Raw genomic sequence first — 15,438 nt, forward strand, 5'->3', positions numbered from 1 at the left:
TTGTTGGCAATTTAAAATTGAAGCAACATTGGGAATACCACAGTGATTTTAATGAGCTTTTTATTTGGCCATTAAGTTATCTAAACAGCGTGTCATTAGACTAGTTTTGTATTAAGAGTGTTTTAATATCATCTCTAATTTAAACTTCAGTGGCAAAAACAGTTAGAGGTGGTTCAGTTGATTTCTGTGAATCAGTTCAAACTTTCTGGTTTAATGAATCGATTTAAAACTTTGATTCAGAGGTTTGTTTGTGCCATTGTTCATGTTTCAATAAAAATATTTCATGAATGAAAATGATTGAGTATCATGCTTCAGTGTGTTCTTTTCGTGAAAACTGTGGAATCTTGTTTGGATTATTTATTAATTTGATTGTGTTATACTTATTGATTTAAATATTTTGAATCTATATTGGCTACAGTGGCTGTTTGGTCAAAATGATGGTTTCTCTGATTGGACAAATCCACGGCTTTAAGCTGTTTCTGAGCAAATGCATAAAGTACCATGGTTTGGTAAAAACAGTATGTTTTCTATTTTAATATATTTTCAAATTTAATTTGAACCTTTGATGACAAAGCTGAATTTTCAGCATCATTACTCCAGTCTTCAGTGTCACGTGATCCTTCAGAAATCAGTCTAATTTGTTGATTTGCTGTCATTTCATTTTTAATTATTAAATTGTTAAATAATTATTTCAAATATCAGTATTCAATGTTTTATGTTTAATATATCAAAACATTATTTATGCATTTGTAACTTGTTGATTTGCTGCTCAAGAAACCTTTCTAATTATCAGTAATGTAGAAAATAGCTGTGCTGCTTAATATTTTTGTGAAAACCATATGTGATACTTTTTTTCAGGGTTCTTTGATGAATAGAAAGTTCAAAAGAACAACATTTATTTCAAATCTTACTGACCCCAAACTTTTGAACAATGTAATTTTGAATTTCTAAATATGTATTTAAAAAAAAAATACTATTACAGGGTGTCCGCGGGTCCTTAAAATGTCTTAAATAACATTTTCTTAATATAAGGCCTTAAAATGTCTTAAATTCGGATTCGATGGGTCTTAATTATTTTGGCTGTCCACGAAAGTCCTTTAGATAGCAGCATGTTAACACACTCAATCAGTTGAATGAATGACTCAATACTCACTCATTCAGTGTCTTACCGTCACTTACTGGTAGTTTACCTAAAATATCTTCAGTCTGTGACGGACCTAGTGACTTTACAATCATTTTCTTCCCCGCGGTAAGTTACTCCGTCATCAGAGAGAATTGCAGCAAGTTCACAGAATACAAGCTGAGGCTCACTCTGTTTGTCTCGAGACTTCAGAACAACTGAGCGTGACGGCACACATAAACTCAGAAGAAACACACTGAGGTAAAAATTCAAAATGTTTAGTTTATTCATAACATGATATAGTTAAGTAACACCATGCCAAGTGAGTTATTTTACTCAATATTCTCACGACGCAAAAAAAACAAACATTCAAAACACCTACAGAGTGCACGCATTACGTGAAGTCTAGTGCACGTGCGCATTTGCAGTGCGCTCTGCCTGATCACTGCAAGATTCAGTCTATTAAAATACATTCAGAATGATCACAAATTCAAGACATGGGGGCAGAAAATGAGTATAATTTTGTTTTCTTTTTAATTTATACACATTAAATATTACATATATGTATGTAATAAAATGTGTATTTTCATTACAGGTTTAGGTCTTAAATTTCATATAAGGTGGTATTAAAAAGGTCTTAAAAAGTCTTAAATTTAACTTGTTCAAATCTGCAGAAACCCTGTATTATACCAACCCTACTTTTTTTCATGCTGAATATCCTCTTTTAGCAAGAACATTTTGTGGTTCTAGACATGAACCTCTGATGCTCCTCTGAAATTTTAACATCACAAATTCAGACGTGCAGGGCAAAGACCACCAGTTTCAAAAAGGCACTGAAAGTTAGAGAAAGTTTATCATTTCTAAAAGCACACAGCACATGACGTGTTTGTGACATTTCTCCTCTATCATATCAATGTGTTTTTTCCTCTTCCCTTTTCCTCTGTGTCCGCTGTAGAGCAGAACCATGTGATCTTTTGCCATAGACCGGGAGCCTTGAACAAATATGATTTTCATATCATTTAGACAGCACAATGGCATTATGCAACGTATTTCCCTGTTAGTGGTAGAGTTGAATTGAGAACACAGAGATGTTTGTGCCTGTGAGGGCAGAGTGACGCTCGACATGTAACAGGCCCTTCTGATGTGACTGTTGACAGACGATTCGCTCTCCTCTCGTCTCTTTCACATGTAGTGGCGTCACTTTGAAGGGTGTAGCTGTAAGCCATATCCTCCCTTGTTCACTGCACTTGTTTCAATATTTAATGGCAAAGGTCAGCCGAGCGAAGCTGCTGGCCCACATAAAGGATTGTCGAGGAGTTGTCTGTCAACTCTGAGGAGTTGTCGGCCGCTCCGTTCCTCACAGTTTCTCAAGCAGACGTGATGAATTGGTGGTGATTGATCGATCCTTATCAACACGCCATCAAGTTTCTTTTGCGTTGGTGTAACACTGCCCTCAGTGTCCCTGTAAAGCTATAATGGAGATTGCAATGTTGTGCCATTTCATATTAATATGTTCAATACAGAATGTTTGCCATTTTTTGTTGTTTACTGTTGGATGTGTTCATTTTTTCGAGCGTGTTTGGACATTGTGAGACTGGATTTTATTGTAAGTCCTTCTGTCGAGCTGCAGGAAGAAAACCATACAGTTGAAGCCTCTCATTGGACCGCTGTTGCCTTTTGAAAAAGGCAGAAAGTTTCCCTTTTCCTCACAGGAGAGATAAGGCCAAGTGCCTGTGAGGATTACATTGGCTAAGCCCTTATCACTCCAGAAAACTCACCGCCTGCTTCAGTATGACTGCACGTTAAAATCAAGAGGAAATATTCCTCTTTTAAGTGTTCTTATTCCCATTGAAAGTCATTACTGGGCCAGAAGAGGACGAGACTCTTTTTTTAAACGACTTTTTCCAGCCAGGAAATTTTTTATTCTCACTCCTGCGGACGGCTGCCTAAGGACTGCTGTTTAATGCACAGAGTCAGGTGGCACCAAGTGTCCTCTTTATTACAAAGACATTTCTAATATCCTCAGGATGATTGTTATATTCAGATAGGAGGCCGTCATGGTTACAAAACATATAGACTCTTGGACATCTTGATCTTAAAGGGATAAGCCCAAGAATGAAAAATATAATCCGTATGCTGTTCCAACTTGTTTTGTCACCCTTAACCCATTTTTTCTTTCAAGTGGAACACACAAGAAATTTTTAATAATCTTTCTATGTAGTTAAAATGAATGAGGACTCGATCTCTCAAGATACTTTTTGTAAAAGTATTATTAATATATAATGTGTGTATACACTGTTACACACACACACACACACCATATATATTATTAATATTTTGTAACAATGTAAACATCCTTACTGCCAATTTTGATAAAATAATGCTTCCTTGCTGAATAAGAGTATTAATTTCTCATTTATATGTAGGCCTACTGCATTATATAGGATAACTTGGGCAAATGTCAAATATTAACAGTAAGTATTATCTTTAAATTTAGGTCTGTTAAAATATAATGCTCAATTCATATAGGCTTCTTTTATAAAGATCATTTTTTTGCTTTTTTGTCGTTTTGAAGCTTGACAGCCTCCGTTCTCATTCACTGGAAAAGAACGGCGGTGATATTCTTTTAAAATGTTTGTTTCTCACAGAAGAAATTCATACAGGTTTAGAATAGAATGAGGGTAATTAACTAATGGCAGAATTTTCGGTAACACTTCATATAGGGACCAATTCTCACTATTAACTAGTTGCTTATTAGCATGCCTATTATTAACATATTGGCAGTTTATTAGTATTTATAAAGCACATATTCTGCATGACCATATTCTACATCCCTAATCCTACCCAAGATAAACTAAACAACTACCTTACTAACTATTAATAAGCAGCAAATTAGGAGTTTATTGAGTCAAAAGTAATAGTTAATGGTTTGTTAATAGCAAGAATTTGACCTTAAAATAAAGTGACCAAATTTTTTTTTTCAATGTAATTACCCCCCCCCCCCCCCCCTCTTTTTTTTTCCCCCCCCCCCCATCATCTTTATTTTTCCACATTTTCTTGCTCTTTCCCTCCATTCATTTTTCATTTACATCTCAGCATGTACTCGTTTTTGACGCCTGTCCTCTTTTACCCCCATTTTTCCTTAGCTTCCATTTCACTTTCCTCTGCTGTTCGTCCTTATTTCTCTCTGTCCTAACCTCCCTCCCTCCCTCCTTCCATCCATCTGTCTCTCTCAGTGAGCCCGGTGATCACTCTCTCTCCTCTTCGGTCTCCCAGCGAAGCTAAAAATGAATTGGTTGCTTTGAAGTTTCATTGAGTGCTTTATTACAGGACTAAATAATGCACACAGTGGCAGAGAGTTTTTCCTTCATTAAGACATGCTTCCTGTCATCGTACACCTGACTTCCTCAGCGATAATCAATCCTGTGTCCGGTAACCAGTCCTTAGGGGTGCTCTCTATTTGCTTCGCATTTATTGATTATGAACACAATGTCTCTATGTGGCTATCGGCAGCTGCTCTGTTATGTTTTCAGTGGTCAGAAATTAGTTAAAAGCAGCCATCAGAACACATCCTGATAGTAAGACATTAAAGTCAACATGAAGCCAAATTGGCAATGTTTACTTTATTAATACACTTCTTTTATCGTATTGTAAATGATTTATCAGTTATTCCAAATAAAACGTTTGTCCTCATAATCCTTCATCAAATTATGTTCCCTTCCAAAATGACTATCCTTTTGGGCTGATGTTCATAGACAAATAGCTAAATAATAATAGACATAGCTATTTAATAATAATATAATTATTTTATTGTTATAGTAATAGTAGTAGTTGTAGTAGTACTGTATATACACATACAAAATAAAATGAATATATATATTGTTATACATATTATATTAAATATTATTATTACTATTATATATTTTAGATATTTATATATATTATGTTTATTTAATTTTTATTTAATTATTAGATTAAGTACATTATTATTAAGTTGGTTAACATGCAAGTAACTTGCTAATCATGCTAGTAACATCAAACTTTAAACTTTTAAAACTTCTTAAAAAAAATTAACTTTTAAAACTTTTTTAAACTTTCTGGTCCAGCTTTTCCAAGCCAACTTGAAGTCTGTCTTGACAAACTTTTTTATCTAGTTATTATTATTATGGGTGTTCTCTTAGGCTACTGTTACTGTTGAAGTAGTGTGTTATGTTTTTGTAGTACAATTTTACTGGGGGATTTAAAAAGGTAATTGCTTGTGAATTATTGGTGTTCATTACGATTATTTAATTAATAACGGATCACAATTCTAGTTGGTTTGGAGCATGAGAGTAATGCATCAAGTATAGCTCATGAGACATTATTCATTTGAACACCCATCCACTGATTCAAAATGAAGAAATCAGTAAATTGTTTCATTACATTTTGTGATATTCTTCCAAGGGATTAAAATGCAATAGATTGAAGTTCAATTTCACAGCCATAGAATTGGATTGTCGGTTGCTAAATAAGGAGCACCACCGTTTTTCCTCTTCTTCCTTCACGTCTCTCAAGGCTTCGGTAAATTTAAGCCCTCTCAGGGTTTTGTAGTTCGCTCAGCACAGATTGCCTTAAGTGGCTTATGCCAATTGCAGTTTCTTGGTACAGGCAGGGAGATGCCGCCCGAGGGGGAGGGCAGGAAGCTAGGGGAGCATTTAGCCATGCAATTACAGACAGAATGACTCCATAGGTTCCCCCTTTCTCTCTCTCTCTCTCTCTCTCTCTCTCTCTCTCTCTGTGTGTGTGTGTAATGTGCAGTACGGATGATCTTCTTCCAGCCTAAACTCACCCCAACCAAACAAGCAGAGCCTAAAAAATACATATTTATCAGTCCATGTGGCGTTGTGGCATCGAGCCTTAAAGTCATGCAGAAGGCTTCTTATACCAGCTTCCATCATATCACAATTCTAAATGCTACAACTACAAGCTGTTTCATTTTTGCTGGCAAATAAGAGCCCCTTGTGCACAAGGTTTTCCTGCATTTAAACATTTGTGTGTCTGCTCAAGCAAAATAAGCTAATTTAATCATATTTAATGTTTTTTTTTTGTATGCTAAATGAGCTTCTCAACATCATGGGAAAAGTTTCTGCACGGGTCACTGTATATGTGGCCACAAAACCTGTGCGGCCCTTTTGAATGTGATAAAGAGCTGTGCAGGAAGTCAGACATCTCAACGGATGCGAAAAAGAGAAGAAAACTGCTGCTATTGCAGTAACTGTGAGATAGTGGCTTATACTGTATATTGTAGATTCATACTAAATAAAGTGTTATGGGAATGAGAAAATGTACTTCATTTTTAATTATGACTTTGGGAGTTATAGTTTGTAAATGTATTTTGGCTTACCCTTATTATTCATAAGTTTTGTTCTGATGAAACTGTGTTTGCATGAGGGGACCATCAGTGTAATACTTGTTTAGTTTGTCTCACAATTACAAATGCCACAGTTAAACTAGAAGAATGATGGTTAATATTCAGTAAGGGTACTGTTAGTGTAAAATCTCTAAAGAATCTAGGTCTTTAAAGCCTGGATCTCCACCAAGATGTTTGTTTTCCTTCTGTGTAAAATGTTTCCTGTTCTAATGCTCTCTGATTGTAGGGAATAAACACTGGCCTTGGTTGCCTTTAGATATTCCAACAGAGGACTTGTATCATTATGAGCAGCTTGATGAAAGAAAGATTCAAGATTTTTTTTAAAGAAGGAAACAAACATTTTCATTAGAAGCACAGTCCTGATTCGGTAAGTTCACAGTAAATTAGTCTTATGTGAAGTTAGTTTGGTGTATCAAAGACTCTGATGTAGATAATTCAAATTCAAATGGCTCTAGATGATTATTTGAGCAATAATTAGTCTTATTACATGGCTCTCTGGAATACTTGATTCTGATTGGTCAGTCACCGCTTTCTGTGGCCAGATGTTTTTGCATAATGAGCACTAAACTGTTTATTTGACCATTGTCCTGTCTACCAATATCCTGTGATATACAAGCTTTATGAGTCTTATCACTCTGAATTTTTTTCTCACATAAAATGACTATTTAATGAATAAATATTATTATTATTATTATGAAGGTACCTCCAAATGTTATTTTAGTGTTTCTCTGTTAAACAGGATGATGACAGCTGGACATTACTGCAAAATAAACCCTTTTATCATGATACAAGACCTTTTCAAAAAAAAAATTTTGGTGATAATGACAATACATACACATCTACTATATAAATATAAAATGCTATTATGTAATTATTGCATTTAACTTAAAACACGTGCAGAAGCTATACCATTGAAAACCATTTTGAGCCTGATAGCTTAACCTTGTGTGATGAATAATGGATATCACAGAAACACTGTATTAAATGTTTGTTTTCCAGTGACCTCCCCAGCTCCTCCTCCTCTTCAGCTTCCTCTAGTGATGCTGTGCTGGAATGTGATGAGGGCTGATTTGCTATCTGACACAAGCGTTCTCTCTCTCTCTATCTACCTCCTCTCTACCTCCTTTCAGTTTCTGGTCTCAAGGGGGATGTATACCAGAGCTGCTTGTCTGCTGTTTCTAAGGGCAAACAGTCTCTCGCCTTGGCCACCACTCTAATTACCATGGCCTTGGCAGATCAATGACTGATCCTTCTCCCCCACCCACACATATTGCACTAAGGTGTCACTTTAGCTGTGTGTCTTTCCATTAGCTTGCTCAATCATTGGTGGCTGATGAGACCGGGAACAGCATGCTTTTCTTATTGGCTAAGGTCCAAGGCCTCGCTAATATAATCCCCTCCATCGATTATGTTCTGTTGACTTTCAGGAGAATTTTTTTAGAGGAGTAATTAGGAGCCGCCCGCCCCGCAGCTGCTCCGAGGAGCCAAATACATTACTGTCTCTCTTTTAAAAAGCACCAATATCCTCAGTGCTGTTGGATATGTTATTACATTCTCATTTTCTTGTAGGGTTAGAGGGTGACATTTAAGTGAAAATGATCATATTTTTCAAAAACATATTTCATTACTAATAAATTCAGCTTTGTATCAGAAAAAATAATGTAAGTTCTTTTCAATTGTAATAATATTTCACAATAGCAGTGTTTTTACTGTATTTTTGATCAAATAAATGCAGCCTATGTTAAGAGACTATTAATATAAAAACATCTTATTGAACCCGTAACTTGCAGCTGCGCGTGCATTGTGGCAGAAAAACACTGGTAACAAGTGGAGGGAAATGGGTAAAAATCCATGGAATAAGAGAAAAAATGTATTGTTGTGCCTTTGGATGTCAGAATTTATTTTGATGAAGAATTGATGACAAGTTGATTTATTTTTTATCAGAATTTTGAAATACAAACTTAAAATTACCCTTTTTTATTCCATGGCTTCCATAGACTTCTACTTTAAAACTGGTAATTTTCTGCCACCAGATAGGCACCGCCCACAAAAACGTCATCACTATTTGCAGAAACACAGAAATTGGCCTATAGTTGCCTTTAGTGGACCTCCATAATGAAATCAAAATATTCATGGTTATCCCCTGTGATGACTACTCTGCCAATCATTCACAAAGTTCTTCACATCTTCCACCCCTTGCGTGTTAGTTTATATTAAACATTTTGGCTTATTAGTTATGCTTTCAGATGCCAATAAGTGTCTATTACTCTTAGTTGAATACACTACCATATTCACTTCCATTCTGCAGACTTCCATCTAAAATCAACACCAAAAAATCTTCAGATTGTGTCTGGGCCTGGCGATGACTTTATTCAGGTAGATTTATTAAAAAGATTATTTATGAATACTCATTGGCCCCTTTAAAAAGTGTTAGACAAGTGTATCGCTCCAAATTATTTCTAATTGAAAAGTAGCGTTGTATGTTATAATGTTACAGGCGTTTCATTGCGATCCAAAACACCCTAGTTGGGAGGACAGGAGAGGACTTGTTGCATAATTACATGCTCCATGAGCCGATCTGTCTTGTCTTTGAAAGGATAATTGCCTGAGTGTCCTGATGAAACCTTTGTAGTTGAGAGAGAAGAGAAGCCGGTGAAGTTGTGCCACCCACCACGAACGTGTGGGGCATCAAGTTGGCTCTTTCATTCCTCACAGTTATTTTTAAGCAAGGCAATTTACTCAATTGACTCTATGTACACAAAATGACTGCAGCTCTGAACTGAGGATCCAATCTGTGTAAAAGCATCATCTCTTGTCATGTTTATGGAAGTGTATATATACAAAAATCTTTAAATAGAAGATATCAATGGAGAAGCGACAAGCTATAATCAAATCAACATGTAATCTGTTTATGCTCTTTAAAATGCAGCGAGATCATGGGTTGTTCTGGGGTCAAACGCAGGTTATTATGCTCCAGCGAGCTTCTCATTTTCTTCTTTGTTTAGAAAATGGCGTTTGCCTGACGTGACCTCGGCTCAATGTTTGGAAGTGTCCTGCCCGCTATGTGATTTTGGTTTATAGCGCACATCATGTGCCGGCCGGCCCTCGCGTTGGGAGGCTGCTAATGTTTACATAATAGTTGTCAGGTTGGCTGAGGCCTGAAGTCCATCAACACACATTAACTCACAGCGGACCTCGGCTCACTTCACAAACCCTGCTGTTCCCATTTAAGGCGCTTGACCCAGATTTATTAATGACCTTTAGAGTTATTTTACACAATAGCATGAGGAATGAGCTGAAAATAGTGACGAGTCTTGTTCCGGTGGTCACAGTAGAATAGAAGGTTACGTCCGCCACTGACCGTTGCCGCGGTGCATCACTGGCCTGCTTTTCGCCTTATGAATGACTGATGTTGCTATCATACACCCTGCCCACATTTAGTCTCATCGTTAGGCATTGACAAGAGGCACTGCTGTTGATGTTTTCATCAGGGACTCTCTCCACAGTTGCTGTCAGATGATTATTTAAACAGCCATTAATCATTAATGACCCACTTTCGCATGCGCTCTTATGTTTCTGAGGGCGCGAGAGCCGGTTACGCTGCGTGGCATGTCGCAATCGAAAAAATCGCCTTGGAATATGGCTTATATTTCACTTTTAGCCTACATCTCTACGTGAGGGCAGGCATCGAGTTTGACAGCCTTCACACTACATTGGATGTGTTTACACGTTTGTTTCCTGTGGCGTTTGAATGGGATTTGACAAGCCCGAAGAGCGTGTGGAGGATTAATAAGCCCGACGGTTGCTCGGAAAGACTGAGACTGGTGTAGAATATGTATCCACTTAAAGCAAGACTAGGCCAGACTGTGTTCTTGGCTCGCGATTCCATGTCTTCTGGCATCTCGGTGTTCGACGGCGTAAATTTGCAGTAGACAATAACATATTACCTCCTCCTGGCATCGTGCCATAAATTAAAAGTAGTTTTTCTGCTCTGTGATTATTACTCTTGGCTGCTTCAGCTTCTTTGGCTGTAACCCTAATAGTTATGAGCAATTCACTGAAATTACAACGACTTGGTGAAATCACAGCAACTGTTGATTTATTTTAAAGGGATAGTTCACCCAAAAATTAAAAGTCTGTCTTAATTTTCTCACCCTCATTAGACCACATTAGACTTTGGTTCATCTTTAGAACACACAAAGATATTTTGAATATTCTCTCATCATATTGGTCCATCCATTGAAAATCCACACAACCAAAACTTTCACGAATCAAAAAGTACAAAAAGAAAGTACATATATTACTTTGACTAATTTTTGTACTTACTGATGCATGAAACATTTTGATCGCTATTGATAATAGACAAAAAAAGAGAGAATATTAAAAATATCTTTGTTTTTTGAAGATGAATGAAAGTCTTATGGGTTTGGAACAACATGAGGTTGAGTAATTGATGACAGAATTGTCCTTTTTGAGTGAACTATCCCTTTAACAGTGTAAAGACGTCCCACACTTGTCAAAATCACGTTGGTTGCATATTAGCTGTTTACATTCATCTCCTTGTTTTTTTTTTAACAAAAATATGTTGATGGCAATATTGTTCCAAAGTAGCATCTGTCCCTGTAGCAATGTGTTAAGCAGACTGTGCAACTCATCCAGGCGAGCTTTCAACAGCATTTGCAATTTACCTTGCAAACTCCCGGCATGCTGAGGAGCGAGATGGATCCGGAGCCGGCGCGTCAGGAGCCTCTTTGTCTTGTCCAACGAATCAAGTGTTTTTTTCAGTATCTCAGCAGCAGGAGAAAATCAAATTATAACAGGATAGCGAGAGGAGGCGAGCTGTTGCCATATTTTAGCAGCTCTTAATTGTGTGCTAAATAATCTGCCTCATGCACTCACTCCCATGTGGAGTCGCACCATGAAAATTGTCTCTGTGTCTGAAAAAGTCACGGAAAGATGTTTACTTTGTTTAGCACGTTCGTCTCCCCATCTTGAAGTCTGTCAAACTCGCATTTTAACAATAAAGGCAAAACAAACAAAAACCGATGCACATATAACACCTTATCTGGAGAGTCTTCTCCCTCACTACAGTAGATGTTTTGTTATTGGATCAAGGTGATGAGTTATTACGCTGGCACCTCAAAGCTTTGGACCTTCAAACTTTGTTTTTTTCGTCCGTGCTGAATCCCAGATCAATTCGCTCTCTGAACACTAAGTACTCGGCACGTTGTGCGAACTCAACAGCTTAAAGTTTTGATCTCTTGGGCTTCTGAGGGATCCTGCGACTCTAATTATGTAAAACCCTTTAGCTCTCTGATGTCCATCACGGTTAACCTCCTCATAGGGTTAATGTGTCATGTTCGGGACTCTCTTGCTATCGCCTTCGCGCTGGGTGAGTGTAATTACGACCCGTCTTGTGGTACTACAAATGAGTGCTGTGGGCCTGCCGCCCCTCGGCTCACAGAATAACACACTGCTGAAGTGGCGGCGGGAAGTGCACGAGGACGGATGGCTCTCTTTAATGGACTGGCCGTTTGCGAGCGATCCGGTAGTCGCGTCACGCACTGCGTCTCGGATACATGTCAGGCTAATGACGGTGCTGATTATTTATTTTATTTATCTAATGTTGAATTGATGTAATTGAGACACTTTGAATAAAACTTCTTCTGTTTTTTGGTTCAGTAACATGGCACTCATTTTTTTTCCAAATCTATTAAAAAAACATTAAAGAAGCAATTCATACATACAAAGATTTACAATACAGCTCTTAAATGTGTTTTTTTTTTCCCTTTGGAGAGAAAATTTTCTTCAAACGAAAACCTTGGTAATTAATTTGCCATACTCTTATTTTTTTATTATATTATTGTTTCTTTTTTTTTCTTAGAAAAAAATAGTGAAATGGATGTTAAAATACTGTATTATTAATATTTGAAAAAATTTGTCTGCCAAATCAAAATCATGTGGCTCAACCAGCAAGCTAAAAATACACAACAGGAAGTTATATTATAGAGAGGACCGCTATGGCTGTGTGTCAAGATCAGTAAGTGTCTTAAAATATTAGGTAATTTGACCTTTTTATTACAAAGGCAAGATTTGTTCATGTTGTAAACTGTGGTACAGTCTACATTAAATATAAATGATATTTATGAATGAATACTTCTTGATATTTGAAATACGTTGAAATATTTTTGGAAAATAATGATTTATTATTCATCTTGGACAGCCTTATATGGATAGTTCACCCAAAAATGAAAAAAAGTTGAACAATTTGTATGCATTTCTTTCTGCAAAACAAATGTTTGATACTAGATTAAAATTATTGATTAAATCAGCTGGTCACCAACCAACAGATGAGACTCCACTGTGTTCCTTTTGGTGGACAACAATCATCCACTCCATCCAGGGAAGTGAAGCAGCAGTGTATTACTTGTTTAAGATGGCTGCTATGATAGCCAGGTGTCAGGTCAGTGCAATCTGCTCCGAGCAGGCCATGTATTGATCCTTCACGCGGGACTCTTACAGAGATAAAACCTGTGTATGACATGTGAAAGGGTGACGATTCTCATCTCAAGGGCTCGCTCTGCTTCGGGGAAGTTCAAGCTGGTCTGCACCGAGGCAGCAGCAGGCTTCCCTTTCTCTGAACACATGGGCTTGAGAGGGCTGTTTAGCATGCAGATTTAATAGAGACTGCTAAACACGGCCCTTTGAAGGGCTTTAATAAACTGGAGCAGATGTCTTGTGAGTAGAGGACCCACGTCTTCTGCTTCCAAATGGACTTGTCTGGATACATGCATTTCCATGTGATAGACAGCGGTAATTCATAACTGATACATTGTGCATTAAGGCTTCTTTGACTGACAGGTGACCTTTCATGTTGAGTTTGTGCTTTTTATTCCGATGGATGTCCAGAGAATTACGAAACTTGAAAGCGGGAGGACAGTAGCACGGCAGGCTCTGGCACTCTGTTCTTGCACAAAAAAAAAAGTTCCCTCTGAGAAAGCTGTGGAGTGGCAGTGCTGATAGAGTCGGGTTCAGGGAGGAAAGAGAGCGGCACATCCATTAAAGCAGCTTCCCTCTGGGCATCTCTCCAACTTCAAACACACCAACATTAAAGTTCCAATAATGCAATGGGCTGATTCTCCCAAACGATGCTCGCACATCATAGCCGAGGTGTGCTAATGATGGGGGTAATGCTGAGAGACGTACACACGGATGGTCCATTACCTCTGCACAGACAGCATCTAAAGCTACTAAGGATGCTGTTGGGCCTGAGCCAGTATAACCACCATAATGTTTGTTCTCAAAGGCATTTTAGTTTTTGCTAAGTCAAGTTATGTTTACGGTTATATTATATGTTGATACGTTTATAACAAGCCATCAGCAGAGTGCCTTGGTTAGTTTTGAGATTTTCCTTTTTTCACAGTTTGATTGGACAGTTGAGTGATTGTTTTCCCTATAATATTCAATTATTAAATTATAATTATAGTAATTGTGTATTTTGTAGTTGTAATTTTATATATATATATATATATATATATATATTAATAGTAAATATATAATTTTAGGATACACTGTATGCACACAATGTAAAAATACATCATGTAATATTTATATAATTAATAAAAATATATATATATTTCACTGGCTGTGAATTTTTGGATTCTTGGCCCCTAGAAACGATTTTTCCTTCTTTTAGAGTTTGTGTGAAGGGCAGAAATTATGTGTCATTATTTCTTTACAGAGTTTATTTGCCATATTATAGGTTTCTTTTCATCTATGTGCTGTATTTCAGATTGGTGAAGATGTCATCATCTGTAGTCGGTGATGGTAGCGTAATGTGTACCCAAATGACTGATGGCAGAACAAGCCTCTCAGATTCCTGTGTGAGATCGGTGTAATGGCTGATACAGTCACACTAAACACATCAAGGTCACTTCTCTCCACTCTCGGCTACAAAAGCCTCATTTGTTTTAATGGAGTGCTCTGAGTGTTAGTAAAATCCAGTGCTCCTCTAGCGGTGCACCCTTCTCTCATTCACACACTCTCTCTATTGTGTTTCTCTCTCTAATTTCTATTTTTTCCCTCTCCTTGTCCTCCTATCCCCCTTAATCTCACCTACACTGTATCTCTGAATTTTTCTCTCAGTGCAAGAAGAACTGTATCGAAGGCCCAGTGTAGGCTTTCAGGTTTAAACGTGAAGGTGTTTCGTTTCCAAGTCTGTATTCATTCACACAATGAACTGAGGAGCCTCTCTTGTTTCTCGGTAAGAAACGTCCAGACAAGACCTTTGTTTTCCACTTCATCAAATGCAAGCAAGGTTTTTTTTAACTCCTGTCTTTCTGGAACAAAGGCTGGAGAGCAGCCAGCATCCTAAGCTCAAATGGCTCTCTTAGGCCGTGCTATGCAAGCAAGGGGAAAATTACATCATGTCTTCAGTTTGCCTCTCTGGGAGCATAATACACATGGGAAACTGTTTTTGAATGGCTTACAAATATCCTATAATTCATACAAAATGCAAGTTTTCTAATTGTGATATGAACATGTTTTTTTATGATTGGTACAATGGGAATCATAGGTTTTTTACACTATGGTATAAATTGAAGTATCATAGTATTACCATCTGATACCAGGATACTGCCACAGTGGCCAGTATTTTATTACATAAAAAATGTTATTGTATTTTATTTCATTATTTTATTGTTAATTTATTTGGTGTGTTTTATTATTTAATTAATTTAATTAGGTTTAATATGAATTTTAATATTTTTTAAATGTTTTTATTTTTAATATAAAGGCTGTTGTTGTTGTTGTATTTGCTCTATTATATATAATTGAAGTATCATGGTATTATTTAATAAAAAAGTTTTTTTTAGGCTCTTATATATTGAAGTATCAATGTATTACCATC

The sequence above is a fragment of the Sinocyclocheilus grahami genome, unplaced genomic scaffold, assembly GCF_001515645.1.
Source record: "Sinocyclocheilus grahami isolate Dianchi unplaced genomic scaffold, SAMN03320097.WGS_v1.1 scaffold461.1, whole genome shotgun sequence".
Lineage (NCBI taxonomy): Eukaryota > Metazoa > Chordata > Actinopteri > Cypriniformes > Cyprinidae > Sinocyclocheilus > Sinocyclocheilus grahami.